The sequence below is a fragment of the Palaemon carinicauda genome, chromosome 21 (assembly GCF_036898095.1).
Source record: "Palaemon carinicauda isolate YSFRI2023 chromosome 21, ASM3689809v2, whole genome shotgun sequence".
NCBI lineage: Eukaryota > Metazoa > Arthropoda > Malacostraca > Decapoda > Palaemonidae > Palaemon > Palaemon carinicauda.
This window is the reverse complement of record NC_090745.1, coordinates 76,992,865-77,002,520: the sequence shown is the minus strand read 5'-3', so window position 1 is coordinate 77,002,520 and position 9,656 is coordinate 76,992,865.

The window sequence follows — 9,656 nt, the reverse complement described above, 5'->3', positions numbered from 1 at the left end:
AACCGATGCCTCTCTAGAACCCAAAGAATAGCCAAAGCCTCTTGATCGAATGTACTATAATTCTTTTCTGCCCCTTTTAATGCCCGGGAAGCAAAACAAAATGGTCACTCTCTGCCTATATCATCTCGTTGTGAAAATACGCCACCAAATGCTACGCTACTCGCATCTGTTGTCACTAAAAACGGGCGATCAAATCTAGGATATGCGAGTAATTCATTGCTAGTTAAGGCAGCTTTCAAAAGCTTGAAGGCCCTTTCTTCTTCCCCTCCCCAATTTATAACTTTTTGTTTCTTTAAAGCATCTAAGGGTCTCGCTATCTCTCCAAAACCTCTTATGAATTTACGGTAATAACCAGCAAGCCCTAGAAATCCAGCTAATTTCTTAGTTACGTGGCCTCGGGAAATCTTTTAATAGCCGCTATTTTACTGGGGCAGGGTTGGATACCTTCTGGAGTTATTATGTGACCTAAAAATTCGACCTGTTTACAGAAAAATTTACACTTTGTCAAATTTATTTTCATACCATTACGTCGCAATGCTTCTAAAACGTTACGAATATTATTATTATGTTCTTCGGCCGTTTTCCCTGTAATTATGATATCATCTAAATAAACAAGAACATTCAACCGCCATCATTACTAGAAAAATTACTTGGAGCAATTTTAACACCGAAAGGAAGAAAATTAAACTGAATTTATTGATCGTTAGCTATAAATGCCATCTAACATTTACTGTCTTTCTGAATGGGTATTTGATAGTATCCAGATTTTAAATCAACAGTTGTAAAATATTTGCTTTTTACAAGTAATTCTTCGATCGGAGGCAATGGAAATGTTTTATCCTTAGTGACTGCATTCAATTTCCTATAATCAACACACAATCTTACAGAGCCATCCTTTTTCCTAACAGCTACAATTGGAGAAGCCTAGGGGGATTCGCTCTTCTCAATTCTCCCTTGTACCCTTAATTTATTAATTTCCCTTTCTATCTCTCCCCCCTCTTAATGAGAGAATGCCTTGATGAAGTCATTGAGCTTCAGCACGGCATTTCATTTCCGTGCTGAAACTTGATGATGGGCAAGAGGGCTCTCGAACTTGGGGAAATTACTCTGCAAGTTCGAATCTAAATTTCTCTCCCTTTCCTCTGTTCCCTCTGCTCAATATTTCTTCCACCTTCTAATTTTATCAACTTTTGTCTTGCTGTCCTAACTCTATAAGTATTATTTCACTTAAGATATATATATATATATATATATATATATATATATATATATATATATATATATGTATATATATATATATATATATATTGTATATAAATATATTATTTTATTTGTTCATTTATTTATTTATCTATATTTTTATTTTATTTAAATGGTGTGGATATTTCCACATTCGTTTTTATTGCCCTCTTAATGAGAGAATGCCTTGATGAAGTCATTGAGCTTCAGCACGGCATTCATTCCCGTGCTGAATCTTGGTGACGGGCAAGAGGGTTCTCGAACTTCGGGAAATTGCTCCCCCAGTTCGAATCTAAATTTCTCTCTTTCATCTTTTTCTTCTGCTTAATATTACTTCGACCTTCTCCTAATTTTATCAAATTTTCTTTCTTTCATCTTGCTGTCCTATCTCTATGGTTATTATTTTTCTTAGTTATATATATATGTAGATGTATGCATATATATATATATATATATTTTATTTTATTTGTTCATTTATTTATCTATTTTTTTTCTATTTTATTTAAATGGCGTGGATATTTCCACATTCGTTATTACTGCCTGCTTAGATGAATGGGAGAAGGGGTCACGGTTGGGAGGTATTCGCATTCAAAGCTATATATGAGAGTATTGGATGATCTCAGCCATCCCAAAGATGGTTTGGACCTTTTTGGCGGAACTACTCTCAAGGGTTGGGTCATCGGAATCCAGGGGGATCCAATCCTTGAGGTGGGACTCTTGGCTTTTGGCCGGAAGCCCATCATTACAGATATGGGGAGGATGATTCCATATTACTTTGGTCTCAGTCCTAACAGGCGGGTTTAGCTTACACCTGTGCCTCTATATCTGTTTTGATGCTATCCTTCGGGTAGGGTATGGAGTGGACCATCGGGGAAATATACTCTCATTGTGCCGATAGTGGAGAATGCAAATTTCCTTTCCAACGTATGATACTTTCTTATAATTCTCAAGCAGGTACCCCAACAAAACAACAAAAAACCTGAAAATCCCACCCTTAAATATGGACCCTTCAAATACTGACTCCCCATCCCCTGGATTTGCTGACTCCCCCCCGGCACTGTTGACGACTTCTGCTACTGTAATTAAGGAAAACTCTGTTGACGACCTTCGAACTAAAAAGGACCACTCTACTGATGTTAAAAAATCTAGCAATTTGGGTAACACAGGGAAACTACGATTCCTTCATGTTTCCCAAATCCCATTAGAGACAAATTATGATGATATATATAGAGCATTTGAGTGCTATGGATTGATAAAGGAAATAAGGATGCGACTTGGAGATGAAAAATGGGACTCTTGGATATCTTTTGAAATTCATGATAAAGCGTTTAATGCCATAAGTAATATTAGTAGTATCAAAATTAACGAATTGAACATCATGGGAGCTCTTTGTGATAAGGTCCCAAAGGAACTGGATGTGTACAAACCTGCTGATTGGTTTGAAAAAGATAGAAATGTACCCATGCCTTCACAGAGAAAACCCAAACCACCAATGTGGCTCTTAGCTGAACCTAAAGGGATAATAGGGAATTATTTTAAGATATGTAAGTTTATCCAAAAAAAAGTAGGAACCATAGCACCTGGAGATATATCTCGTTTTGGGAAGAACAGTTATCTCATCCATGCCAAATCTTCGACTCAGTCTGCAATACTGTCTAACTTACAGACAGGCAGTGATGAAATTACATTGGAAATGAAACCTCATCTAAATTTTAGTTATGGAAGGGGAGTGGTCTTTAATAAGGACCTATACGAATTTACAGAGGAGGAGATACTTTCTGTGTCCATTAAATGTATGGAAAGTGCATAAGGTTCCTGGAACTTCAATGATTATACTTACTTTCCAGGATGCTGATGTACCTTTCCATATTTTTATTGAAAATGAAAGGATTAAAGTTCGGCCTTTCAAACAAAAGCCCCTGCAATGTTTTAATTGTTTTAAATTTGGACACCCATCCAAAGTTTGCAAAAATGGAAAAATGTGTGGTATTTGCTCCCAAACTTATCATGGAGAATGTACACTTGAGGCCAGGTGTTCAAATTGCAATTTGAATCATAAATCAACTGATAGGAGATGCGAACTGTATAAGTTGGAGGAAGCTGCCCTAAACAAATCAAGTTTAGAACACATAAGTGTAGGACATGCAAAAAGAATGTTGAATAAATCAACCAGCTATGCAAAGGCCTTAAAATCAAAGGTAAATTTACCACAGGAGACAGCAACCCCACCTAGCACTGCCAGTAATTCTAAGAAAAGAAATACAACCTCTGATGATAAAATACTGCATGACAAAGTAATCGTATTGCCTTCTGAGGCTTTGCCACAGCGTATTAAAAATGGGTCATTGCCCATTTCTGTACAGCCTTCGTCCCCCATTACCAACAATAGTACTAACCTCTCCCAGGCCATGTCCTTGCCTGATTTGATGGAGATGCCACCTGACACCAAGTTACCAGGTGCACCTATATTGGGGAAGGTGCAAAAACCTGGTAGCTCAAAACCTACTAATCGGAAAAGAGAGAGACCTCCATCTCTCTCGCCCCCTTCCATAAGATATATCAAAATTACGACGTCAAATAAATATGATGATTTGTCTGTTGATATTTCTGATCTGGAAGTCAATTTAAATAAATCGGAAATTCAAGTGGAGGTCCACCAACCTCCTCAACAATCAGATCAAAAAGACAAAAAGAAAATCATAAATTCTAAACCCAATCTATCAAGACCTTCTTTAATAAAACCACCTAAAAATAGTGTTAGATCAAAAACTGCTAATGGGAAGACTCCATCCAAGGGGTCTACCAAATTATAAACCATAGTTTTTTCCTCCATTTTGCAATGGAATTGTCAGGGTTTAAGGGCCAAATATGAAGAACTTAAGCTCCTTATTCATGAGCATTCCCCCATAATTATTTGTCTACAGGAGAGCAAACTTGATCATAATACCCCTTGTCCTCGCGAATACATTAGTTATAGCACACCATATGATCACCAAGTGGGGAGCCATGGCGGAAGTCTCATATACGTTCGTCGAGATGTTCCCCAAGTTTCTCTGTCTATTCGTACACCTCTGCAGGCAGTGGTTGTACAGATCGACATAGGGCGAAAATATACAATTTGTTCTCTGTACTTGCCTCCAAATGATAACATTTTGTATGACAACTTAGTGGAGGTGATTCAACAACTCCCTCAACCTTTTCTTTTACTTGGAGATTTGAATGGTAGACATCCTTTGTGGGGTGATGTTTTAGCAAACACGAGGGGAAATATCATATCATCAATTGTGGAAAATGAAGATGTGGCACTCCTTAATACAGGAGAGCCCACACACTTTCATGTCCAGACAGGTACCTTGTCATGTATTGACCTATCAATCGTAAGCTCTAATTGCCTAATCGACTTCGATTGGAGAACATTAGATGATTGGCATACTAGTGATCACACACCAATCATTATAAACACCAACAATGGTCCACCTTCACAGGGATCGCCACGATGGAATCTTGACAAGGCGGACTGGGATAAATTTCGTGAGCTAAGCGAAATTGAGGGGGATGCAGGACAAGTTGAAAATATCGATGATGCCATAGACTTACTGAATGGAACTCTCCATACAGCAGGAGTCAATTCAATTCCAAAAACAACAGGGTTATTCAAACGACGACCAGTCCCGTGGTGGTCTTCAGAACTAACTGCCGTGCACAGAGCCACAAGAAGATCTTTAACACGATTGCGTAGACGCAGAACTGATGAGAATTTAATTATGTACAAGAAATGTAGAGCACAGTTCCGTCGTGCCATGAAAGAAGCAAGGCGCCAGTCATGGATGTCTTTTGTTTCCTCCATTAACAGTAGAACACCACCATCTGCTGTGTGGAGGAAAGTAAAAAAGATAGCTGGCAAATTCACCCCCAACCCACCACCAGTGTTGAAGGTGAATGGCCAGTATGTAACTGAAGCAAAGGAAGTTAGCAATGCCCTGGCTAATCATTTTTCAAATGTATCCAGCAAGTGTGAAGGAGCCCCTGGTCACCAGTATAGGAGCGCTGAAGAAAAGAAAATTTTAAATTTTGCAACAAGAAGGGAAGAGTCGTATAATTCTCCTTTCACTGAAAGAGAATTTGATTCCGCACTTGCTCATTACAATGATACAGCCCCTGGACCCGATGGAATTCCATATGCAATGATTAACCCTGGATAGGTACGGTGGGTCGTTCGCGACCCCGAGCGTAAAAAAAAAACAGGTTTTTCTCACGTGACTCACCCCCATGACTGAATTTGTGGGTGATCGACCTGCAGGAGGTGTCTCCCCTACACGCTCTAGTAGTGTCCAGATGTGCATTGCTGTAGCTGTACTCCTTCCCCGATTTCTGAGACGCGTCGGGGTCGAGCGCGACCGAGTTTACCCTTCTAAGGTAGTTTGCATAATTATCAAAGTTATTACGTATTATGAAATTGTCGTAGAATGGTGCAACTTGTATAGGTTATCAGTTGTGGAAAGTCTTGGTGGATTGTTTGGCTACCATGTGCATGATTTTTTTTTTAGTTAAAATGTCGTTCATCACCACGAGGACCATTTTACCGCGAGTGCCCCTTTTTCATTTTTTTTCATTTTTTTGCCAAGTCATTTTTCCGTAAGATATTGCCAAATAGTGTCGTAAAACTTTTGCTTGTTTAGTGTTGGAAAGTGTGTCTAGATGATCTGGCTACCCATGCGTGACTTTGTTTTTGTCAGATACGACGTAGTTATTGGTATATTGGGTATTTAACTGCGGTTACCAATTTCTGTTTTTTTTTCAATATTTGTAAAAATTACTACGTAGTAAGGAATTGCCGTATATTATTCTTTTTTTTTTCATGTTTATGTGTTAGAAAGTGTGCCTTGATGGTTGGGCTAACACGTGCAGGTCTTTTTTTTTTTATCTGAGATGCCGTATATTAGAATGTCGTGCATTTTACCGCGAGTGCCCCTTTTTCATTTTTTTTCATTTTTTTGCCAAGTCATTTTTCCGTAAGATATTGCCAAATAGTGTCGTAAAACTTTTGCTTTTTTAGTGTTGGAAAGTGTGTCTAGATGATCTGGCTACCCATGCGTGATTTTGTTTTTGTCAGATACGACGTAGTTATTGGTATATTGGGTATTTAACTGCGGTTGCCAATTTCTGTTTTTTTTTTCAATATTTGTAAAAATTTACTACGTAGTAAGGAATTGCCGTATATTATTGATTTTTTTTTCATGTTTATGTGTTAGAAAGTGTGCCTTGATGGTTGGGCTAACACGTGCATGTCTTTTTTTTTATCTGAGAGGCCGTATATTAGAATGTTGGGCATTTTTCCGCGAGTGCCCCTTTTTATTTGTTTTGCATTTTTTTGCTTAGTCATGTTACCGTAAGGAATTGGCAAGTAGTGTCGCAAAACTTATATTTTTATAGTGTTGGAAAGTGTTTCTAGATGATCTGGCTACCCATGCCTATTTTTTTTTTAGCCAGATATGGCGTATATATAAGTATGTGTTCGATTTTCCTGTGATTGCCATTTTTTCGTTTTTTCCCATTTCTTTCAAAATTACTACGTACTAAGGAACTATCACAGAGTAATGATTCATTTATATGTTTATTTGTCGGAAAATGTGCCTTGATGGTTTGCCTAGCACGTGGCTGAATTTTTGTTTTCTGAAATGCCGTATATTAGAATGGCCATTTTTCCACGAGTGCCCCTTTTTATTTGTTTTGCATTTTTTTGCTTAGTCATGTTACCGTAAGGAATTGGCAAGTAGTGTCGCAAAACTTATAATTTTATAGTGTTGGAAAGTGTTTCTAGATGATCTGGCTACCCATGCCTATCTTTTTTTTTTAGCCAGATATGGCGTATATATAGGTATGTGTTCGATTTTCCTGTGATTGCCATTTTTTTGTTTTTTCCCATTTCTTTCAAAATTACTACGTACTAAGGAACTATCACAGAGTAATGATTCATTTATATGTTTATTTGTCGGAAAATGTGCCTTGATGGTTTGCCTAGCACGTGGCTGAATTTTTTTTTTCTGAAATGCCGTATATTAGAATGTTAGCCATTTTTCCGCGAGTGCCCCTTTTCATTTGTTTTGCATTTTTTTGCTTAGTCATGTTACCGTAATGAATTGGCAAGTAGTGTCGCAAAACTTATATTTTTATAGTGTTGGAAAGTGTTTCTAGATGATCTGGCTACCCATGCCTATCTTTTTTTTAGCCAGATATGGCGTATATATAGGTATGTGTTCGATTTTCCGGTGATTGCCATTTTTTCGTTTTTTCCCAATTCTTTCAAAATTACTACGTACTAAGGAACTATCACAGAGTAATGATTCCTCTAGATGTTTATTTGTCGGAAAATTTTGTTTACTTCTTTTTTGATTGAATATCATCAAATTTTTTAGCTAAAATATTATATTGTTTTACATTTTTTTTTTCGATTTTATTTCCGTTCAAAAAAAATTTTTTTTGGGTCAGAATTTTAATTTTATAGTCGTAAAATAATCGACAATTATCCAGCAACCCACCATTTTTATGCATATCCAATAATAATTAGATTAGTAAATAACACCTTGAAATTGACATACCCTTCCTACATTTCAAGTGGCAGATTAGGGAGTCTGAGTCAGTGTGGTTGGCGGCCATTTTGTGGACATATCCGAAGCGTAAGCTGCCCTATCTATATATATTCTTGTTCCCTATAGAATTTGTGATATTTTGGTATATTTTTACCTGTATAAATATCATATATATTAAATATATGTATTTTTTTACGAAATTTCTAAGTACTCAAAAAATTACCTCTAGATATGGCCCCTGATATAAATGTAATTTACAAAATAATGAAGATTTTTTTACATATTTCTATTTTAGGATAACATATGTTTATTCCTTAAAAAAATTAGCCACTTCCTATTTCATTTGGGTACCCCAAAAAATTCATGAAATTTGGACAAATATTTTTGGCCAAAAAAAGTTACCCTTTTTTTCTCATTTCAGATCTTCACCTCCATGGGTCTGACTTCATCCAAAATACATCAAGATGTGTCCTGAACATTCAAGAATCAATTCCTAAAAGGATTTGTGTATATATGTATAAACTTTTTTTTTATGAATTTTTATGTCAGGTCTTTTTTTTTCTACTTAATTTTTTAAAATATTTATAATAAATAGTTTTTCTGCAGATGAGTAGTATTTATCTTTACAGTTGTTTTAAGCATTCATTGAAGTTTTTTTTGGCAAAAGAAAAAAGGAGGTTACTGCAAAAACTGATTTTTCAAGAATTTTTTTTGGCGTCGGGGTCGTTCGCGTCCGAGTATACCCTTAAAGGGGTGTCCGAGGAGCGTACCTATCCAGGGTTAAACATGTACATTATAATACAAAGCTATTTATTTTAAGTATTATTAATAGAATACTGCATGATCATAGTTACCCAAGTGTTTGGGAACTAGCCATTATTTTAGCCTTTTTAAAACCCGGTAAAGACAAGTTTTTAGCAGCAAACTATCGTCCTATTGCATTGACATCTTGTTTATGTAAAATCATGGAGAAGATGGTCAATGCAAGGCTGATGTGGTACCTTGAAAAGAAAGGTATTTTATCACCGATTCAATGTGGATTTCGAAAAATGCACTCAACGACTGATGTGTTGATACGACTAGAGTCTTCTATTTGTGAAGCCTTTGCTTCCAAACAGCACCATGTTACAGTATTTTTTGACCTTTAAAAGGCATATGATACCACATGGAGATATGGTATACTTAAAACCATTCATGAATTGGGATTGAGAGGAGAGCTGCCACTATTTATTCAGGCATTTCTTTCACGTAGAGTTTTTCAAGTGAGAGTTGGGGAAACACTATCTGAGAGTAAGTGCCAGGAAGAAGGAGTTCCTCAGGGTAGCAATTAATGGGATATCCTCAGCCATTCCCCAGGATGTTCTCTCAACATTGTTTGTGGATGATCTCTCAATATCATTTGCTGGCACCAGAATGGCAATGGTTGAGAGAAGAATCCAACTCTCTATTGATAAAATTATCCAGTGGGCTGACATGAATGGATTTAAGTTCTCGACAAGTAAAACTACCGTTGTCCATTTTTGTCGTATCCGGGGAGTACACCCAGACCCGGATATATACATTAAAGGTCAACGGATACCATGTGCAAGAGAAGCTAAATTTTTAGGTTTGATATTTGATTGTCGGCTGACATGGGTTTCTCACTTAAAAGCATTAAAAGCTAAATGTGTTGAAGCTCTGAATATCTTAAAAGTATTGTCCCATACATCGTGGAGGGGCAGACCGCAATACTATTTCTATTTTAAAATTATACAAGGCCTTGATTTTTTCCAAAATTAGTTATGGTTGTGAGGTATATTCTTCAGCCACCCCAAGCCGGTTAAAAAT